Source organism: Mercurialis annua, linkage group LG5, assembly GCF_937616625.2.
Source record: "Mercurialis annua linkage group LG5, ddMerAnnu1.2, whole genome shotgun sequence".
NCBI lineage: Eukaryota > Viridiplantae > Streptophyta > Magnoliopsida > Malpighiales > Euphorbiaceae > Mercurialis > Mercurialis annua.
Window position 1 is genome coordinate 37,217,266 of NC_065574.1, and position 23,082 is coordinate 37,240,347.

The 23,082-nt window shown below is 33.4% G+C and overlaps 3 pseudogenes; all 3 read left to right on the forward strand.

Annotated features, from left to right (window-relative positions):
* Positions 1-22,134: 22,134 nt before the first annotated feature.
* On the forward strand, positions 22,135-22,249 carry LOC126685156 (5S ribosomal RNA; annotated as a pseudogene).
* Positions 22,250-22,457: 208 nt separating this feature from the next.
* LOC126685144 (5S ribosomal RNA) lies at positions 22,458-22,578 on the forward strand (annotated as a pseudogene).
* A 211-nt stretch (positions 22,579-22,789) lies between these two features.
* Positions 22,790-22,908, forward strand: LOC126685146 (5S ribosomal RNA; annotated as a pseudogene).
* Positions 22,909-23,082: the final 174 nt, after the last annotated feature.

Sequence of the window (23,082 nt, forward strand, 5' to 3'; positions counted from 1 at the left end):
TACGAAATAAATCCAAATGTTTAAAACGTTACGAAACAAATTCAAACGTTTAAAATGTTACGAAACAAATCCAAACGTCTAAAACGTTACGAAACAAATCTAAACGTTTATAATGTTACGAAACTAATCCAAATGTTTCACCTTTTTAGCGATTTAAGCCAAACGTTTAAAACGTTACGAAACTAATGCAAACGTATAAAATGTAACAATAAAATCCTAACGTTTCACCTTTTTAGCGATTTAAGCCAAACATTTGAAATGTAACGAAACAAATCAAAATGTTTAAAACGTTACGAAACAAATCCAAATGTATAAAATGTTACACCTTTTTAAGCAAAATGTACAAAACGTTAAGAAACAAATCATAACGTTCCACCTTTTTAGAAATTTAAGTCAAACGTTTAAAACCTTACAAAACAAATCCAAACCTTTAAAACGTTACAAAACAAATCCTAATGTTTCACCTTATTTGCTGTTTAAGCCAAACGTTTCAAACGTTACGAAACAAATCCAAACGTTTAAAACGTTAAAAAAACAAATCCTAACGTTTCACCTTTTAAGCTATTTAAGCCAAACGTTTAAAATGTTACGAAACAATACCTATTATTTCACCTTTTTAGCAATTTAATCCAAACAAATAAAGCGTTACGAAACAAATCCAAACGTTTAAAACATTACGAAACAAATCAAAACATTTAAAATATTACGAAACAAATCCAAATGTTTCACTTTTTTAGCAATTTAAGCCAAACGTTTAAAACGTTACAAAACAAATTCAAAAAATTAAAACGTTACGAAACAAATCTTAACGTTTCACCTTTTTAACAATTTGAGCCAAATCTTAAAAGCGTTACGAAACAAATACTAATGTTTCACCTTTTTAGCGATTTAAGCAAAACGTTTAAAACATTACGAAACAAATCCAAACGTTTAAAATGTTATGAAATAAATTCAAATGTTTCACCTTTTTAGCGATTTAAGCCAAACGTTTAAAACGTTACGAAATTAATCCAACCATTTAAAATGTTATGAAAAAAATCCCAAAGTTTCAACTTTTTAGCGATTTAAGCTAAACGTTTAAAACGTTACGAAACAAATCCAAATATTTTAAATGTTACGAAACAAATCCAAACGTTTCACCTTTTTAGCGATTTAAGCCAAACTTTTAAAACGTTATGAAACAAATCCAAACATTTAAAACGTTATGAAACTAATCCTAATGTTTCACCTGTTTAGCGATTTAAGTCAAACTGTTAAAATGTTAAAAAACAAATTCAAACGATTAAAACGTTACGAAACAAATCCTAACGTTTCATCTTTTTAACGATTTGAGCCAAATGTTAAAAAAGTTACGAAACAAATCCTAATGTTTAACCGTTTTAATGATTTAAGCGAAACATTTAAAACGTTACGAAACAAATCCAAACGTTTAAAATGTTACGAAACAAAAGCAAATGTTTCACCTTTTTAGTGAGCCAAACGTTTAAAACGTTATGAAATTAATCCAAACATTTAAAGTGTTATGAAAAAGATCCCAACGTTTAACCTTTTTAGCGATTGAAGCTAAACGTTCAAAACGTTACGAAACAAATCAAAATATTTAAAATGTTACAAAACAAATCCAAATGTTTCACCTTTTTATGGATTTAAGCCAAACTTATAAAACGTTAAGAAACAAATCCAAACGTTTAAAACGTTACGAAACGAATCCTAATGTTTCACCTTTTTACCGATTTAAGTTTAACGTTTAAAATGTTACGAAACAAATCCAAACGTTTAAAATGTCATGAAACAAATCCTAATGTTTCACCTTATTAGATGTTTAAGCCAAATGTTTAAACGTTACGAAATAAATGCAAACGTTTAAAACGTTAAAAAACAAATTCTAGCGTTTCACCTTTTTATCTATTTAAGCCAAACGTTTAAAACGGTAAGAAACAAATCCTAACATTTCACCTTTTTAGCGATTTACGCCAAACGTTTAAAACGTTACGAAACTAATCCTAACGTTTCACCTTTTGTAATACCCAGTACTTTTGGTGATATGAAGGACAGTTCCACGAGGCATAATTATGAGGATTTAGCATTAAGAATGTCAGAATTAAGTTCAATAAATAAGAATTAGACCAAAGTGGTGTAATAAAATTATCGCAATATAATAATTTAGTTATTGTTCAATAAATTGGAATTTAGCGGAACTTAAATATCGGAATAAGAAAAATAAATAATTAATTGGATCCGAGTAAATACATAATGCGGAGTCTATTATTTATCAATAAATAAATTATCGTCACGCTTTCGTAAATTTACGAAACCGTTTTATAAATTAGACGCGACGATTAATTAAGGATTTGAGCTAAGGTGTAATTTAACCATTTTGAGCCAAATGGTAATTTATCATTAATGACTCACTAACCTTATAAGAGAGGGTTTGTATGAATCATATGATAAGGTATACATGCAAAAGGTTAATAAAACAATCGGACCAATCCGACAATCCAAGTACAATAACAAAAATGATAAACTAGTTCTACTGCGGTCTAAGAGGTAAAACAGTTAACTAGCTTTATTGACGTAAAAACCTCCGAGGAATCAAAGAAACGGAGATGACCAACGCACTCAAATCATAAGCCTGGAAAATTGGGAAAACAACGAGGTCAGATATACTGAGATGAGTTTATAATGCTATTTACATTTATTAAGTTTAAAACCCTTAAAACAGATCCTTTTATACTAATATACTTAAGTTTATGGAAATACAGTATCGAAATGATACCATTGTAAGCATGACGTATAATACTGAACCCAGAATAGACGGGAACAAATCCTCGTCATATACCAGCGTAAGGAAGACATTAGTCTGCCGTTTCCAGAGTACTTACCGGTGCACACAGTCTCGATACAAGCCTATCGAGTAGCTCGTTCCAATCCAGAACCATAATCGCTTAAAACAGTTTGAAACAGTTTATATACTAAAATAATTGGGGTATTTTATAAAGCGGTAAATAACACTACAAACTCACTGCTTGCGTATCCACATGAATCTTGGCAAACAGCCTAAACCTGCTCTGACTCCAAAGCACAAACAGTCGACGAGTCTGGAAACAAAACTTAAGTTAAAAACAAATCATCCCCTAACTCGAAGAATACTAGACACCACATAGGACTAGCATCTCAAACCACAACCAAGGTATACGCCCAAGCACATCATCCATACAAATACATTCCATATTCAAAGTAATACCAGAGTCAAACAATAAGTTAAGCATAATTGAGTTCCCGTTGAAAATATAATCCGGAGTACTTATATAACTTAGTTTAAAACTTTGAAACCAAGTGAAAATCCCAGAGTTGTGAAATAGCCTTCAAGCTTAATCTCACATGTCGGGCGACTCAAGTCTAACCCGACCCAATTATAAGCCAAAGTGAAAACCACAGTTTAAAACCAATCCTTAAATAAAACCAAAGTCATTTGAAAATAAGAACTTGATCCATAGCTTAACAATGCCAACCTTAAAAGCAATAAGTCATATAGCTTGCCAACACTTGGCAAGTTTCATCCAAAGTATGCATCACTTAAAAATTCCACCTTAAATGCAATCAATAGGATTTAAACACTTTTTAAATGCTTAAACTCAAATCTAAAATATTAACTTAGTTAGCCATAGCACCTTTGTAAAATTCACCATAACTTAGATGCCATAACAACCATTAATTTTCAAAACGATCCAAGGTAAACTATCATTTTATAAATGTCCAAAATAGTTTATAAAATGTATTTCCAGCCATTAACAATTTGATCAAAACCAAAATCAAACCAAATCACTCAAATAAACAAATTTGGCAATTTTGCCGAAAATTGCCTAAACTAACCAAACGATTCAAAACCAACAATCGATGAACCAAAGTATGTTACTACTGATTTAAAAACATCAAAACATCATATAGAAAATATTAGATCAGTATACATTGCATTTGAAAACCATTTTGCAATCGTAGCGTTTAACTTTCTAGAATTGTCAATTTCGCAAATCGCAGAGATTTTACAACAAACCAATTTCAATTCTCATTTACAAATAAAAACTTTTTATATCAGTAGCTATTGATATAAGGACACTTAATAATCAATCAATTTGGATTCAAACATTTAAATAATTCATTAAACGAATCCAATTCGCACAAGTCTAGAAATCGCCTAATCATTGTTTAATTACACCAATTCGTTATTGAATCATGCCAAACGCTTTCGAATACTTATAACATCAGATTATATATGTATATCCATCATTTAATCAAATAAGATCAGTAGCTTAAACATAGCATATCAATAACAACGATTTAATCCATCAAAATCCTATATTATGCATTTCTAGGCAAAATCACACAACAATAAATCCATAAATCAATTAGGAGTAAAAACATTACCTAAGAATGATGAACTAGATTATAATTGATGTATTAACTCAAGGTTCAAAGGGATGGACCGAAATCAATTGGATCCACAAGACACCAACGAAGAATATAACGTAGAAACGCGTAGATTTTGCGAGTATGATGAAAAATCAAGTTCTTAACGTAATGAATCGCATCCGGACTTGTAAGAACAAAGGAAATGTGCATTTTCTATGAATATATTCGTTTTAGGGTTTGTAGAAAAGAAAAGAGGGCTGCTCACATGAAAATAAGGGTCTATTTATAGACTTATGCGGGCTTTACATGGGCTTTGATAAATGCCACTGTTTAATTATCATTTTGAGAGTTAGAAGCATCCAAACAACGCGAAAATTGTACTCATGCTAGAAAATACTCTTATGAACAACATACCAAACAATGGGCCTGATCCAAAATTTCAATAGGGAGATATCAACATTTTACTAAAACAGGGCAGTTCTGGAAAACGTGCGAATACTGTTTTGATAAATACCCGAAAATAATTCGAATCAACATCAAACACTTACGAGATCATGCGATACATATAAGACACTCCAAAAGACACAACAAAGGTATCATAAGTGTTACTTCTAACATATAACCATTCAGAATCAAGTTCGAAACATAATAAGAAAAATATTGAAATATAAAATAACAACGAATGCAAGAAAACAACCAATTTGTAACGGATAACTAAACTGACAAATTAAGTTTGAAAACGCGGGGTATTACAGGTGAGGTGTTGAAAATATAAAATTCTAGAAATTTATTAATCAATCCACGAAGGCTACTTCGCCTATACAAACGGACCTCGAACCTTAGTAATCCTAACCCGAGACTGAGTGGGATAGATAGATAGCATTACATATATGAGTTTTATGAAAAATAATAGTACGGTTGTTAAGATAAATTAAAAATTATCAAGGTTCGAAGTTCAGTGAACAATCAGTTAATGATTTTCAGATTTACGCCTAATGAGAGGTTGCCTATGAGGCAAGATTTGAGGATGATAGACATGTCATATTAAGTTCGGGTCTGAATGAAAAACATAGGCGATGTTAAGAGAATATGAATACCAATTCTATTTTGGGTTTTGACGATAATACGTGCTCTGTTTCTGACCCTGAAACAGCAGTAAAAATGTTGGGGGTGTTTTGCAGCCAAAAATTATAATTAATGACCCAAATTTAGAAAGTTATTGTGAACAAACCATAAGTCGAAACTAGTTGAAGTCTTCATGACTTTTGTAGATGAGAGTATGGAGTTTAAGAATATAAAATTTGTTTTAAAAAATAACCGCTGTAAGTGTCCTGTTTCGAGGCCTGAAACAGCAGTGATGGGGATGTTTATGCAGCCATAATCGATTCTTAAACGTTGATAAAGGACAACTGAATGGATGAACGAATCAAAACACAACTCAGATTTATGCCTAAACGATAGAGATGTCAGTTAAGATTGGTAATGCGATGTAGAATGAAAAACAAGAAAAGCAATGAGAATTACTTACCGGATCTTGAATCGAAAGGATTAAGGTGAAAGGAAATCTCAGGAACGTTTGGAGGAAAGATGGCTAGGGTTTATTTTATGTGATGGAAAATTTTAAGTTTAGAAAAGAAAAACGTGAAACAGCAATATATAGGAGGAATAAGGGCTGGTAGGCTGAGTCACGATCGTGCCTCAGCAAAATATAAGGGGTCTCGTTTGAGACCCTTGTTGTCTCGAACGAGACCTCAAAAATAAACAGGGTCTCGTTCGAGACCCTTTGTGGTCTCGAGTTCGAGACCACAAACAAGGCAGGGTCTCGTTCGAGACCGTCTGGTCTCGAACGAGACCAGACCTACATATCTCAGGTCTCGTTTAAGACCTGAGATGGATCGATCGTGATTCAACCACTTTGGTTGAACCACAACTCAAATAGAACCTTAAATCGAACATTAACCCAACCAAAATTATTCAAACCATTAAATTGTCTCCCAAATCCACAAGCGACCCGAATTTCGTTGGCGCAGCGGGAGGCGCGGGTCCGGATCGTATATTTCAATTCAAAATCGAAATTCCAACAATCTGGATCCTAAAGTCTATCATATCAACAACAAATGGATCGTCGTATCATTTAGTAATTAAAGCACGCATCTAGGGATCAAAAGAAGAATACCTATGTCGATTCTCCAACGATTCTTGTAGTCCCAAAAGTACTGCGACCTCAAGCTCGTCCACGAGAGTATGTGTCCGATTGAATCCTCCCCTTCAAGTAATCTGCAAGAGTTCCTCTTGCCGAGTAGCCCTAAGCTCAAACTCTCGCCGTGGTTACGTTCTTGCTCGGATGTATGAAAAACGTCGCCAAGTTTTTCCCGTGATTGATGACTACTTGTACTCCTTCAAGTGCTTTCTCTCTCAACAACTTTGTAGTGAGATGTGTGTTGTGTGGTATATTTTAATGAGCAAGGACATGTTCTATTAATAGGCTAGAGCATGTCTTAAGAATGCAACACCTTACATGCTAGGTGTCACACACAAAGCAAAGGTGTTGCCACCACATGACATCTTTCATGTGGTAACATCACATAGGGGATATCACATAGGTGATGTCATCATATGACATCACATATATGACATAAGCTTATCTCATTACATCATCACCATGACATCATCATTCCATTAGTTTATGATTAATGATTTAAGTATCATTAATTACACTAATTAATTACTTAAGCCTTTTAATCATAAAACTTGGTTAAAATATAATTAGGTTCCTACTAATTTATAACTCTTATAAATTAGTCCCTAATTAACTTGGACATAGTACTATTAGGTTCCTACTAATTTATAACTCTTACAAATTAGTCCCTAATTTGTACTTGTTTTTCATCTTAGATTAATTTTCGAGATATTCTAGTATCCATATGAAATTTATCTTTCGCAAACTCAATTGGTTGCACACTCTATTGTGTGTGACTAACTAGGTTCACATCTACATGGCAACGAGAGACATATGAAACGCCTTTCCTATATTAAATAATTAAATCTCATTTAATTATTAAATCTCGTAGATCGAGAGTGACGTCTAGCAACATATCACGACCCCCAAATAGAGATGAATGTTTCGATGCATTCTTTTTTAACCAATGATCATAATTACCGTACACTCAAAATTCCCTTCATCTAAGATTCCAATCTCGACTAGTGTCACGATTAAGTCAAACAGTGTTTGTCTTGATTATATGACCTTATCTCTCAATTCTAATTCTTGATAAATATGACTTCCACTAGAAACAACTTTCTATGTAAGTCATATACACCTGCGCAGGTTTTATCATCCATCAAAAACAATTCGAGATAGCATAGAATCTTGTCTCTGTTCATCCAGAGTGATGAATCCTTTCTAGGTTAAACCCATATCTCCATATACAACTAATTAGAGCCAACACATCCCGCGACCCTAGCTCATGAAAGATCTAGGGTTAAGGAGTATCAAACTTTAATCACCTATATACAAGATAGTGTCACCGCAAGTCAAAGGACATATGTACAATTATGAACTAGATGACATTAAATTGACTTTAATGTATAAATCATCTAGCATCACTTGTTCGACTCACTCAACACCTTGAGTGTCCACATGTTTATTCTGATCCCCATCAAGTAGTATGAGACTCACTACTTCCTATAATTAGTAACTCTTTACTAATCAGGAGAATAAACAGAGGTGATGATCTTTCCGGGATAATGCGATGCCCTTATTCGTAGGACCCCATCGATCGTGAACGATTATTTAGATCACTTGTATAATAGAATTTGTCACTCATATTCTTAATAACTTAAGAACAGATTCTATCACAATGTGATAAGGACAATACATAATAAATGAACACTTAGTTGATGAGACACTTAGTTCAAATAGAACATATATATCTTTGCCATTGGGATTAATTCTACAAATATACATGATCAAATGGCCCTAGGGCACATACTAATGACAAATTTAATGCCGGAAGCTCATAAAATAAATTTAAAAATTTACGGGGTATTACAATTTCCTTTGAAGATAACCGTGTTATCTATTGGTTGGATAACATAGCAAGCCTTGGAATCGATGTTGACATTATAGCCCTTATCACACTATTGACTTACACTCAAAAGGTTATGTTTTAGACTATTAACAAGCCACACATTTTCTATAGAAGGAGACGAAGAATTACCTATCTTGCTTATCCCCACAACTTGACCTTTGGCATCATCACCGAAGGTGACATTTCCCAACTTTATATGTTCCAATTGGGTGAAGTTGGAGATGTGGCCCGTCATGTGCCTAGAAGAACCGCTATCTACATACCATTTGGTTTTATTCACCACGGTTTCTTTTAGCACCTAGAACAAACAAACTCAAACTTTAGGTACCCAAATCACATTGGGTCCTTGGAAGTTAGCACTATAATAGTCCAAGGGAATTAACCTCAATTGGACCTTTCTAACATAGCAATCAACATTCTTATGACCATATCTCATGTAATAAATACATTGAAGTCTAGGGGACATGTGAGCATAAGATCGATAAGTCTTGGCTCTAGGAGCCTTACATGTGTGAGAATAGCAATATGCACAAGAGTGATCATAAGTGTATGCATGATCATTGTTATGAGAATGAGCATAAGGATATGAATGAACATGATTATTTTTCATACTTCTCTTCTCCTATTTGTGACTATATTGAGAAGCATGGGTATTTCTAGGGGGTCTTGTACCCACTTTGCTCTTAGACTTAGGAGCCACAAATGGCTTAGCCTTGGGAGCTTGAGCATACCTCTTCTTCACCTCCTTTGGTTTGACCAAAGAAGAAGGGACATCTATAAAAGAAGTTTGAGGTGAAGAAGCTTTCACAAAAGTAGTCACACTTGAGGAAGAGGGATTGTGACTATAGCCAAGCCCAAATTTTATGGCTGGGTTTCTTTGGGAATCAAGAAGATTGTCCAAAGATTCCTTCCTTTTGTGAAATCTTGAGATAGAGCTATTTCGAGAAAGAATTTCACTCATTAGTGTTTCATTTTCCTTAGGCAAAGACATTGACATCTTCCTTAGGGATAGATTCTAAAGAAGACTTTAAGTCTTGAATTTCATTCTTCAAATTGAGCATCTGAATTTTAGCCATAGAGGCTTCCCTTTTAAAAATATTTATTTTGGCATGATAGTCACTACATTTGTTGGTTAACTCATTTATCATGTCATGGCATTCATCATCAATCTTATAAACCAAAGAGTCATCAACCAAAGCATTTTCAATATTGACAACATTAGTAGCACTAGCAACCTTTTTCATAACAACAATATCACTAGTACTGTCATGAGATTCTATACCTATGCAATCCCAAGAGATAAAGGGTGGAGTACTTACCTCGGATGGAGACTCATCAACTAAAGCCATGAAGCAAAGATTTTCTCTTGCCTCTTCTTGGCATTTCATCGGATTGATAATCACTTTCATCATCCCAAGTGGTGATGAATCCCTTCTTATCCTTTTGAAAGGATCTCCTATTCCCTTGTCGACATTGCGGTCTAGTATGACCCGGTTGCCACAAGCATAGCAAGTGACATCTCTATTAGGAGTAGGAGTCTCTTGCTTGAAGTTGGATGATCTCTTGAAGTTTGAGGACTCACCCTTTTTCTCATATTTTTGAACTTGAGACTTCTTCCTTGTTCTCCATTCCCTTACTTTCTTAGACAATAGCACCATCTCTTCATCATATTCTTCATCACTTGCATTAACATCCTCTTCAACCTTACTTTCAATTGCTTTCACCTTTAAAGCAATTCCCTTAGTTTTCTCTTCATGAGACTTCTTCAATTCTTGAATTTCTTTCATGTAAGTCATCTCATGAAGAAGTAAGTTTCCGATAAGCTCATCGGTTCTCAAATTCCTTATGTCACGGGATTCCTCAATGGCGGTTATCTTTAGTTTCCAATCAAGGAGAGGCAATGCGAAGAATTTTGCCATTGATTTCACCAAGAGTATAGTGCTTACCAAGCTTCTTGAGATTGGTGGTAATGCCAAAAGTTCACACCATCCATATCAAGATAGTTTTCCATACAGAATTTCCAATTAGGATAATCCGTTCAATCACAGAAAGGACGAAGAGTATGAGTGAAGTTTTCGGTAGCCATTTGGATCGAAGAACTCTCAATTAAGCAATAAGATGAGTAATCTGGCTTTGATACCAATTGAAATCTCAAATGCTACCTTAGAGGGGGGGGGGGGTGAATAAGTTGTTTTAAATTTAAATGGAGTTTAAGAGAAGAACAAAGACACGAGGGATTTAGAGTGGTTCAGATCACAAGTCGATCCTACTCTACTACTCAATCAAAGATTGAGATTTTACTAATTCACTAATATGTGTTTTAAAGCTTATCACAAACTAATACAAAAAGAGATTTTCTAAAGCTAATCTCAAACTTACAAAGTGATTTTTCAAGGCTAATCACAAACCTACAAACACTTAATGGTTAATCAAACAATTGATAATCAACAACAAGAAAGGAAAGCAATCAATGTAACTTGATGCACAATAAATGTTTTAGAAATAAAAAATTGAATGCTTGTAATCTTTGGTCGTTGATAAAGTGTCTAACCAAATAAATGTGGTAGACAAAGGGTATTTATAGCCCCAACAACCTTGCCTTGAAGCTTCTAGATCAAAGTACAAATTTGATCTGAAAAGGTCTTTGTCGCGCCAGTGATGAGGTTTGTCGCACCCGTGATATTTGAACTTTAGGGATTCTTCCAGTGGGTGCAAGCCAAGTGTCACCTGTTGGTAGGGGTGCTCAGAAAGAGTCGTTGGACCTCCAACGGTCACATGCATCGCGCCCGTAATGAATGTGTAGCGCCTGTGATTGAAGTTAAAACCCTAAGGGGTTTAGTTCTGCATGAGTATCACGCCCGTGATGCTTCCTATCACGCCCGTGATGCCAAAGGCATCTCGGGCGCGATATGCTACTTGAACTAGTCGGAATTTGGATTTTTCGATTCTCGCTAGAAAGCTCTGATTCGACCCATGATGGTTTCTATATGTTCCTACACACTAATAAACATGATTACGCTCTTTAATTTTGGGAAAACAATAGGGTCAGATTTACTGAGTAGAGTTTATATAACCATTTACATTTATTAAGTTGAAAAACCTTTAAAACCTTTAATAAAACATTTGTTCATTATGGATTATCAATGAAACCCTAAACCACAATTCTAAATCCATTATCGTGTCGGTGAGATGTATCTCAATAACCAATCCCCGACTACCACTTAATAAAATAGTGAGCCCAAGAGACATATCTTTCACCGGTGCCCTCATTAAGGTGAGACGCATCTCAAACCTACCTCGATACCATAATAATCATACCGGTGCGCACGCAGTCCCGATGATGCCCCTCGAGTAGCACGTTCCAAATCAAATCCACAATGCCGAAAAACAGTTCAAAAGCAGTTTATACATATACATATACAAAATATAATATTTGCTTAATAAAGAGGTAAATAGAGATATAAACTCACTATTTGCTATTCCACGTGATCCTGGAAAGCAACCTAACTATGGTTCGCCCCTGAAGTACGAATAGTCGACGGGTCTAGACAAGGTATAAAATAATAATTAAAACAGACTCTAACTCTAGAGAGTACTAGACACCACGTAGGACTAGCACAAACAACAAGTCAGGTAAAAGTAAAGCTAATCAGAGTAAACGCAAAACTCAAAAAATTATAAATTCAAGAACGAGTCAAGCCTATTGAGTTCCCGCTTTAAAATATAACCCGGAAGGATAAATCCAAATAAAATAAATCAAAATATTATATCCAATTTAATAATTCCAACGTAGTGAGTCAACTGAGTCAACACGTAGCTCAGTTTCTTCTCACATGTCGGGCGACCAATGTCTAACCCGACCCAAATATTTTATCAAAAATATAATCCACAGATTATAACATTGAAAATAATAATAATTTTGATAAAATAATAATTTTGATAAAACAATAATTTTGATAAAATAATAATTTTGATAAAATAATAATTTTGATAAAATAATAATTTTGATAAAATAATAATTTATAATTAAAATAGGACTCAATAGCTTTAAAAACAAGTAACCAATATCTAAAATTAATTATCTAGCCAAAATAATTTACAGGATAAAATATAAATTAGTCAAATTGGCACATCAAGCCAATAATTTAAAATTGACAAGTATCCAAGTAAGTATTCGCTTAAAATATCACGACTAATCAATTTATATTAAAGCCAAAATTATTCAAATTAAAAATTTATAAAACAACTGTCGTTTTCAAATAATAATATCGAATCAAATCAGGTCTTAACCACTTTTTTTAAACCCAAATTAGATTCATCAAAATTTGCATTTCAGTTCGCTAGTTTCAAATTCATAATTCAAAACTACCATTTTGAACCGATATCATATAAACCTTAGAATTTAATTTGAATACGGCTTGCTGAATAAATTTAGGGATTAAAACATTCCATTAAGAATTAGAAATTTAAAATAATTTAATATCATATTCAAATATAATGTTGATATTTGATCAAATAATATTATTAAATATTACAGACTATATGAGGTCGTCAAAAATTATAAACATTTATATAAAGTAAAAACAACTCCACGGTATTGTTTAATGAGAAAAACTGTTGGAACATATACACATAATTATAAATCTTAATCTAATGGCCATTATATCAAAAGCAATAAGAAATTAAGGTTTGAATAGCCAATTATGTAGAAAAAAGACAAAGTTAATGGATATAAAGTGTACACCCAATTTCCTTTATAAACGTATACAAACATGGTGATGACATGGACAAGTGACATGATTAGGTGAGATAATTCATGAAAGTTACAAACATAAGAATGAAAGGTAGAGCATTACCGTATTGTGACTGCACACCAAAGAAACGATTAATAATGAAACTGAGACTTCAGCCTAATCTAGCAGTACTTATAAATAACATATATTTAAAGTACGCTTATCTTAAAATAATATCCAGCAGCATGGCAATAATATCCAAAGATGAGACCGATCCGACCGTTCAATTGTGAGATATCAACGCTTTATTAACACATGGCAGTTTTCGAAAACATGGGAAAACAACTTCAATATATACCCGAAAATGAATCGATCAATATCTACTACCCACACGATACATATAACACATACAAGATACAAAAAAAGACTCAATCAAGGTGTCACAATGCTCAACCCAATCTGAAACCATGTCGAAAACATAACAAAAAAATAAGGGGTATTACAAAAACAAATCTTAACGTTTCACCTTTTTGGCTATTTAAGTCAAACATTTAAAACGTTACGAAACAAATTCTAACATTTCACCTTTTTAGCGATTTAAGACAAACGAATAAAACATTACGAAACAAATCCTAACGTTTCAACTTTTTAGCGATTTCATCCAACCGTTTAAAATGTTACGAAATAAATCCAAATGTTACCAAACAAATCCAAACGTTTAAAACGTTACGAAACAAATCCAAACATTTAAAATGTTACAAAAAAAATCCAAACATTTAAAATGTTATGAAAAAATCCAATCGTCTAAAACCTCATGAAACAAATCCTAACGTTTCAAACGTTATGAAACAAATCCAAACGTTAAAAACAATACAAAACAAATCCAAATTTTTAAAACGTTACGAAAGAAATTTTAACGTTTCACTTCTTTAGCGATTTAACCCAAACGTTTAAAGCGTTAAGAAACAAATCTAGACGATTCACCTTTTTAGCTGTTTAAGCCAAATGTTTAAAACATTATGAAACATATCTAAACGTCTAAAACGTTAGAAAACAAATCCTAGCATTTCACCTTTTTAGCTATTTAATCGAAACGTTTAAAACGTTACAAAACAAATCCTATCATTTCACCTTTTTAGCTATTTAAGTCAACCGTTTACTATGTTACGAAACAAATCCTAACGTTTCACCATTTTAGCGATTCAATCCAAACCTTTAAAATGATACGAAACAAATCCAAACGTTTGAAACGTTACAAAACAAATCCAAACGTTGAAAACGTTACGAAATAATCCAAACATTTAAATCTTACGAAACAAATCCAAACGTTTAAAACGTTACGCAGAAAATCCAAACGTTTCACCTTTTTTGCGATTTAATCCAAAATTTAAAAGCGTTACGAAACAAATCCAAACGTTTAACACATTACGAAACAAATCCAAACATTTAATTAATGTTACAAAACAAATCCAAACATTTAAAACTTTACGAAACAAATCCCAGCGTTTCACCTTTTTAGCGATTTAAGCCAAATGTTTAAACGTTACGAAACAAATTCAAACGTTTAAAACGTTATGAAACAAATCCTAACGTTTCACCTTTTTAGCGATTTAAGCCAAACGTTTAAAACGTTACAAAACAGATCCTAATGTTTCGCCTTTTTAACGATTTAAGCCAAACGTTTAAAATGTTACGAAACAAATCCAAACGTTTAAAACGTTACGAAACAAATCCAAACGTTTCACCTTTTTAGCGATTTAAGCCAAACGTTTAAAACGTTACGAAACTAATCCAAATGTTTAAAATGTTACAAAACAAACCCTAACGTTTCACCTTTTTAGCGATTTAAGCCTTACATTTAAAACGTTACGAAACAAATCGAAACGTTTAAATGTTACGAAACAAATCCAAACGTTTCACCGTTTCAGCGATTAAAGACAAACGCTAAAAATGTTACGAAATAAATCCAAACGTTTAAAATGTTACGAAACAAATACGAACGTTTAAAACGTTACTAAACAAATCCAAACGTTTAAAACGTTACGAAACAATCTAAACATATAATCTTTTTAGCGATTTAAGCCAAACGTATAAAACGTTACGAAACAAATCCAATTATTTTCACCTTTTTACCTATTTAAGCCAAACGTTTAAAATATTATAAAACTAATCCAAACGTTTAAAACTTTACGAAACAAATCCTAACGTTTCCCCTTTTTAGAGATTTAAGCCAAACATTTAAAACAATACGGAACAAATTCTAACGTTTCACCTTTTTAGCGATTTAAGCCAAACATTACGAAATAAATTCAAACATTTCATCTGTTTAGCTATTTAAGCCAAGCGTTAAAACCTTATGAAACTAATCCAAATGATTAAAATATTACAAAACAAATCCTAACGTTTCCCCTTTTTAGCGATTTAAGTCAAATCTTTAAAACGTTACGAAACAAATTCTAATGTTTCACCTTTTTAGCGATTTAAGGCAAACGTTTAAAATATTATGAATCCAAACGTTTAAAACGATACGAAACAAATTTCGACGTTTCACTTTTTTGCTATTTAAGCCAGACGTTTAAAACGTTATGAAACAAATCCAAAGGTTTCACCTTTTTTGCTATTTAAGCCAGACGTTTAAAACGTTATGAAACAAATCCAAACGTTTCCCCTTTTTAGCGATTTAAGCCAAACGTTTTGGAACGTTACGAAATAAATCCAAACGTTTCACCTTTTTAGCTATTTAATCCAAATGTTTAAAATATTAAGAAACAAATCCAAACGTTCAAAACAATACAAAACAAATCTTAACGTTTCACCTTTTTGGCTATTTAAGTCAAACATTTAAAACGTTACGAAACAAATCCTAACATTTTACCTTTTTAGCGATTTAAGACAAATGTTTAAAACATTACGAAACAAATCCTAACGTTTCAACTTTTTAGCCATTTCATCCAACCGTTTAAAACGTTATGAAATAAATCCAAATGTTGAAAACGTTACTAAACAAATCCAAACGTTTAAAACGTTATGAAACAAATCAAAACATTTAAAATGTTACGAATAAAATCCAAACATTTAAAATGTTATGAAAAAATCCAAACGTCTAAAACCTCACGAAACAAATCCTAACGTTTCAAACGTTATGAAACAAATCCAAACGTTAAAAACAATACAAAACAAATCCAAATTTTTAAAACGTTACGAAACAAATTTTAACGTTTCACTTCTTTAGCGATTTAATCCAAACGTTTAAAGCGCTAAGAAACAAATCTAGACATTTCACCTTTTTAGCTGTTTAAGCCAAACGTTTAAAACATTATGAAACAAATCTAAACGTTGAAAATGTTAGAAAACAAATCCTAAAATGTCACCTTTTAAGCTATTTAAGTCAAACGTTTAAAACGTTACAAAACAAATCCTATCATTTCACCTTTTTAGCTATTTAAGTCAACCGTTTAAAATGTTACGAAACAAATCCTAACGTTTCACCTTTTTAGCGATTTAATCTAAACCTTTAAAATGATACAAAACAAATCCAAACGTTTGAAACGTAACGAAACAAATACAAACGTTTAAAACGTTACGAAATAATCCAAACGTTTAAAACGTTACGAAAAAAATCCAAACGTTTAAAAGCGTTACGAAACAGATCCAAATGTTTAACACATTACGAAACAAATCCAAACGTTTTAAATGTTACAAAACAAATCCAAACATTTAAAGCTTTACGAAACAAATTCAAACGTTTCACCTTTTTATCGATTTAAGCCAAATGTTTTAAACGATATGAAACAAATTCAAACATTTAAAATGTTATGAAACAAATCCTAAAGTTTCACCTTCTTAGCGATTTAAGCCAAACGTTTAAAACGTTACAAAACAGATCCTAATGTTTAACCTTTTTAACGATTTAAGCCAAACGTTTAAAACGTTACGAAACAAATCCAAACGTTTAAAATGTTACGAAACAAATCCAAACGTTTCACCTTTTACCGATTCAAACCAAACGTTTAAAACGTTACGAAACTAATCCAAACGTTTAAAATGTTACAAAACAAACCCTAACGTTTCACCTTTTTTGCGATTTATGCCTAACATTTAAAACGTTACCAAACAAATCGAAAAGTTTAAAACGTTATGAAACAAATCCAAACTTTCGCATTTTTAGCGATTTAAGCCAAATGTTTAAACTTTTACGAAATAAATCCAAACGTTTAAAACGTTATGAAACAAATCCGAACGATTAAAAAGTTATTAAACAAATCCAAACTTTTAAAAAATTACGAAACAATCTTAACATACTACCTTTTTAGCGATTTAAGCCAAACGTATAAAATGTTACGAAACAAATCCATTTTTTTCACCTTTTTAGCTATTTAAGCCAAATGTATAAAATGTTATAAAACTAATCCAAACGTTTAAAACTTTACGAAACAAATCCTAACGTTTCACCTTTTTAGAGATTTAAGCCAAACGTTTAAAACATTACGAAACAAATCCTAACGTTTCACCTTTTTAGCGATTTAAGCCAAACATTTTAAACAATACGAAACAAATCCAAGAGTTTAAAATGTTAGGAAACAAATCCTAACGTTTCACCTTTTTAGCTGTTTAAGCCAAACGTTTAAAACGTTACAAAACAAATCCAAACCTTTAACCTTTTCAGCGATTTAAGCCAAACGTTTAAAACGTTACGAAACAATTCATAACGTTTAACATTTTGAGCGATTTAAGACAAACGTTTAACCTTATGAAACAAATCAAACGTTAGAAATGTACGAAACAAATCCAAACGTTTAAAATTTATGAAACAAAACTAAACGTTTCACCTTTTTAGCTGTTTTAGCCAAACATATAAAACGTTATGAAACAAATTCAAACATTCAAAACGTTACAAAACAAATCCTAATGTTTCACCTTTTTAGCTATTTAAGCCAAACATTTAAAACGTTACCAAACAAATACTAACATTCCATCTTTTTAGCGATTTAAGCCAAACATTTAAAACGTTACAAAAAAATCCTAACATTTCACCTTTTTAGCGATTTTAATCCAAACGTTTAAAACGTTATGAAGCAAATCCAAACGTTTAAACGTTACGAAACGTTTAAAACGTTACAAAAAAATCCAAACATTTAAAATGTTACGAAAAAAATCTTCAATAACCCCAAAAGTTTTAAATAAGAAAATGATGCCATGAGAATTATTATTATTAATAATATATAGGGACTAATCGGAAAAAGATCTCCGAAAGTTAAGTACGATGGTTAATTGAGAGTTTGAGCTAAAGTGCAAATTAACCATCTTGAGCTAAAGTGGACCTTTAGCCAACAACTTATCAAGTAAGGGAATGAATTTTTATTCATTTCACTTATTATAAATAAATAAGAAACGAAAGGATTTCCGGAAATCGAATGGAGAATTAAGCTCGACGGAAAGTCGTTTTGAGAGTTAAGTATGTCGGTTTGTTATTTGAGTTAAATTGGAATTTTGGCCACTAAGTGAGGTCATTTACTTAGCCACCAAGGGGTTGACTAAGTCATTATTCCAATCTCAAGAGGCAAAATATAAGAAAAAGAAATTAAAAAAAAAGAGAGATGGAGCTTTTAAAGCAAAACAATTCAATTCTTAAAGGTAATCAAGGTAGGGTCATTATTTAGTGAATTGTTTGGTTAACTTTTGAAGAATTTTGAAAAGAAAAGTTAGGGTTCATGGACATAAATTGGGGATTTTGTGTTCTTAAGGTTCAAAGCTTACATTGAGGATGTTTGATGGTGGTTTGTGATGATAAAGGTTTCGGCATTGTAATAACCCATAAATTGTTAAGGAATTAGATAGTGCCACGTGTCATAAATTATGAAATTTAGGTCAAATAGGTCAGAAATAGAAATTTAGTTAAGAATTATAGTCGGAATAAGATGATTAAGTTGATCGCAGAATAATAAATCTTATTGGTAATTATTATTCGTTAGAGGGGGGATTAGTGAGATTAAGAAAGAGTTAAGAAAATTAATATAAAATAAAATGTACGTCCCGGGCTAATAATTTTTGCGCCATCATCCGTAAAATATTTTTAAGAATTTATTGACAAAGTTTCGTGTAATTCTGAGACTGTTTTAAATTTGGACGCATATGTTGATTAAGGAATTGAGTTAAAGTACAAGTTTGAGCTGCTTGAGCCTAGTTGTATTTTAGTCAATGAATATATAAGTCTTCTTCTTCATTTGATAAATGAAGTTACAGATCAAAACTTTATCAATTTCACGATCAACTTTGCATCCACCTAGGTCTTTCGTTTCTCATCCGAATTTGACAGTTTTTGTTGCAAAACGATCATAAATCGAGTGACTATCAAGGTGAGCTAATCATTTAAAGGTTTATATGGATTAATTTGATGGGTGTTTGACAGAAAGGTTAGGGTTACTGTGAAACTGTAACATTTACGTGTATTCGATTCGTTTCAAGCTTGGATTATGCATTATTGTTGTTCCTAAGCGTTGTGGTGTTGATGGATATGTGCAACTAGGTCGGAATGGAGTAGGAAACACGTTGCAATCGTGTTAGGGGTCGGAAATCACGTCCTCACGACGGTCGTGAGGGGACCCCCTCACAACGTGAGGAAGGCTTGGCATGATGTGCCAAGCTTGTTTCGTCACGGGAATACCATCCCGAGACCCGTGCGGAGTACTTTGGCTTGATATTGACCTACGGACTCCAAAAACGTGAAATTTGGACATAGAACATAAGAATATGATTAGGGTTTTGAAATAAAGAGTCATATGTTTAGGTTTAAAATTAAAATTATAAATCTAAAGCAAAATAAAGATAGTATCGAAGATCGATAACCAAATATGGAAACAAGATTAGACGCGATTAGAACTCGACGAGTTACGTATATGTTTATATCTCGAGTCTAGAATGTATATAGAATTATATTCTTACTCGAGTTATGTTTAGATCCGGCGAGGCAACCAGCTGCCGGACAAGGAGTTTGTGAAACTTGACGGGTGTCGTTTAACCAAAGTTTTTGGAATAGCAAGCAGTGAGTTTATATGTGTTTACTTTTGATGTATTGAAAATGCATTGCTTTCTAAACGCAAAGTGATTTATATGAATTGCATAGCATGATTTACTATCAAAAATGTTTTGTATGAAATACACACATCATTATCTTGAAACCATTATTGATCCGATGAAACATGCTTTCCTATTGGGCGGCAATAGGAACTACATGATCACTAGTTAAGTTCAAGATATATGCTTCTTCGATTGTTTTTGAAAACGTCTCTCATGTGTTTAGATACAAGGTCAGCTCGATGGAACTATCCCGCTACCTATATCTAATGAGTCACCTCAGTTGAACTATCCCGGGACTCATTTCGATCATTGGATTCGAGTGATGGTACTAGTCACCTTGGTTGAACTATTCCAGGACTGTACCAGATGGTATTGGTTAACTCGGTTGAACTATCCCGGAAACTAACCATCAGGATTAAGTTAATCATTTTTTTCATAAAGAAGAATTCAGTTAAGAAGACTCAATGAATCGAGGATTAGGGTTTCAATCGGAAGTTATATTCGAATGCATATAAATGAATGAATTGTAGCATTGTTTTATTTTATAGAATACTCGCTTGTAAACTTATGAACTCTCAGTTTTGACTGACCCCGTTGTTTTGACAACTTTCAGGTAAATAGTCTTTTGACATGACGGACTTTTATCCTTGCTTCAGAAGTCTATGTTTTAAAGTATGTAATAAGAAGGCTTCAATCGATTGCGCTGCAGTAGTCTAGTCCTAGTTGTTATATGGTCAAACGGTTTAATGTATTACATATGCTCTGATATTTTTGTAAACTTGTATAGTTTTATCTGCGCATAAAAGTTCGTTTTTGATGTCCGAAGCGGGGCAGTGCTTGATCTGGCATCGCACTATAAGACCCTAGTTTCTATGTATTTTTTTCAGAATGCGAATAGACGTTGGTAATCGAATCGTTTTAAAAGATTTTCTGAAAACGTGTTGCATGATTGTTTATTTCATTAGATCACGAATAGCTTAGAGTGGTTTTAGGCTTGCTATGGGTTTCGGAGCTAACACTCCCATTCCCTAGCGCCGGTCTCGACTCAATAATTTAGGTCGTGACAAAGTTGGTATCACAGAAATGGTTTAGTTTCCTAGGCCATTGCATGTATGTGCTATGTGCTATGTGATCCTAGGATTGATGAGTTCACTAAGTTGAACTGGGAACTACTGCAGCTATATTATTTGAGTAATGTCATTGATATGTCCTCATTTGTTTTCAAACCTTCAACACTCCTCTATAGGATGTAAGTCCGTTATGTGAGTGTGATAGAGATTGTGCGATTAGATGTGTTTGCATATATGTTTAGTTTTGCGCTAGAAGTGAGCCGTACTTGTCGTATGGTTATTGATGGTGGAGTTAATTGCTTTGGTCAGGATGGTTGACTAGAGATAAACTAGAGCGCGCGCCGTAGTGGTACTAGGAGTGGCACCAAAGGTATCTGAAGAGGCTTAAGATGAGTCTTCTATCCAGGGAGGACACCGACAACCGGTAGGAGCAACCAGAAGAGGTAGAGGCCGTGAAAGAGGCCGAGGCAGAGGTAGAGGCCAAGCTGCAAATGTTCAAGAAGTAGTGCATGCACCAGGAATGCCTCAACCAGCGAATCCCGGGGGATTCAATATGGACTAGTTTCTTACTGGATTGCAATTATGGCAACAGCTCAAGCGGAGAACCAGAATATGCAACGAGAGCAGTTCAGGGACTAAATAGGAAATATGGAAAACGTTTAGGGACCAAAACGTACTTTTAAAGATAGTTTTTATTTTGGTTGAATGAGTTGCAAGGCAGCAGATGTATATGATGATCGTGCAAGATATGACGGGTGCGATCATACCAGCGCTACAGCACCAGATCCCATCAGAACTCCAAAGTCAAACATGTTTGGGTGAGAGAAGTACTAGGATGACCTCCTGGGAAGTCCTAGTGTTGCGTCCCTTTTTTTTGCATTTTTAGCGGTCCACCCCTGCATTTTTTATTATTATTATCGCCGAGAGATAAACGAGTAACGACGAATTGCCGTTCAGGGACAACGGGAAATATGAAAAAGGTTCAGGGACCAAAACGTACATTTAAAGATATATTTTATTTTGGTTGAATGAGTTGCAAGGCAGCAGATATATACGATGATCGTCCAAGGTATGACGGGTGCAATCATAACAGCACTACTGCACCGAATCCCATCAGAACTCCGAAGTCAAACGTGCTTGGGCGAGAGCAGTACTAGGATGGGTGATTTCCTGGGGGAAGTTCTCATGTTGCGCCCCCTTTGTTCTGCATTTTTAGCGGTCCGCCCCTGCATTTTTTATTATTATTATCGCCGAGACATAAACGAATAACGACGAATTGCAGTTCAGGGACTAAACGGGAAATATGGAAAAAGTTCAAGGACCAAAACGTACTTTTAAACGTAGCTTTTATTTTAGTTGAATGAGTTGCAATATAGCAGATATATGCGATGATCGTGCAAGGTATGACGGGTGCTATCATACTAGCAATACAACACAGAATCCCATCAGAACTCCAAAGTTAAACGTGTTTTGGCAAGAGCAATACTAGGATGGGTGACCTCCTGGGAAGTCCTCGTGTTGCAACCCTTTTTTTGCATCTTTAGTGGTCAGCGCCTGCATTTTTTGTTATTATTATCGCCGAAAGATAAACGAGTAACGACGAATTGCAGTTCAGGGACTAAATGGGAAATATGGAAAACGTTCAGGGACCAAAACTTATTTTTAAACATAGCTTTTATTTTGGTTGAATGAGTTGCAAGG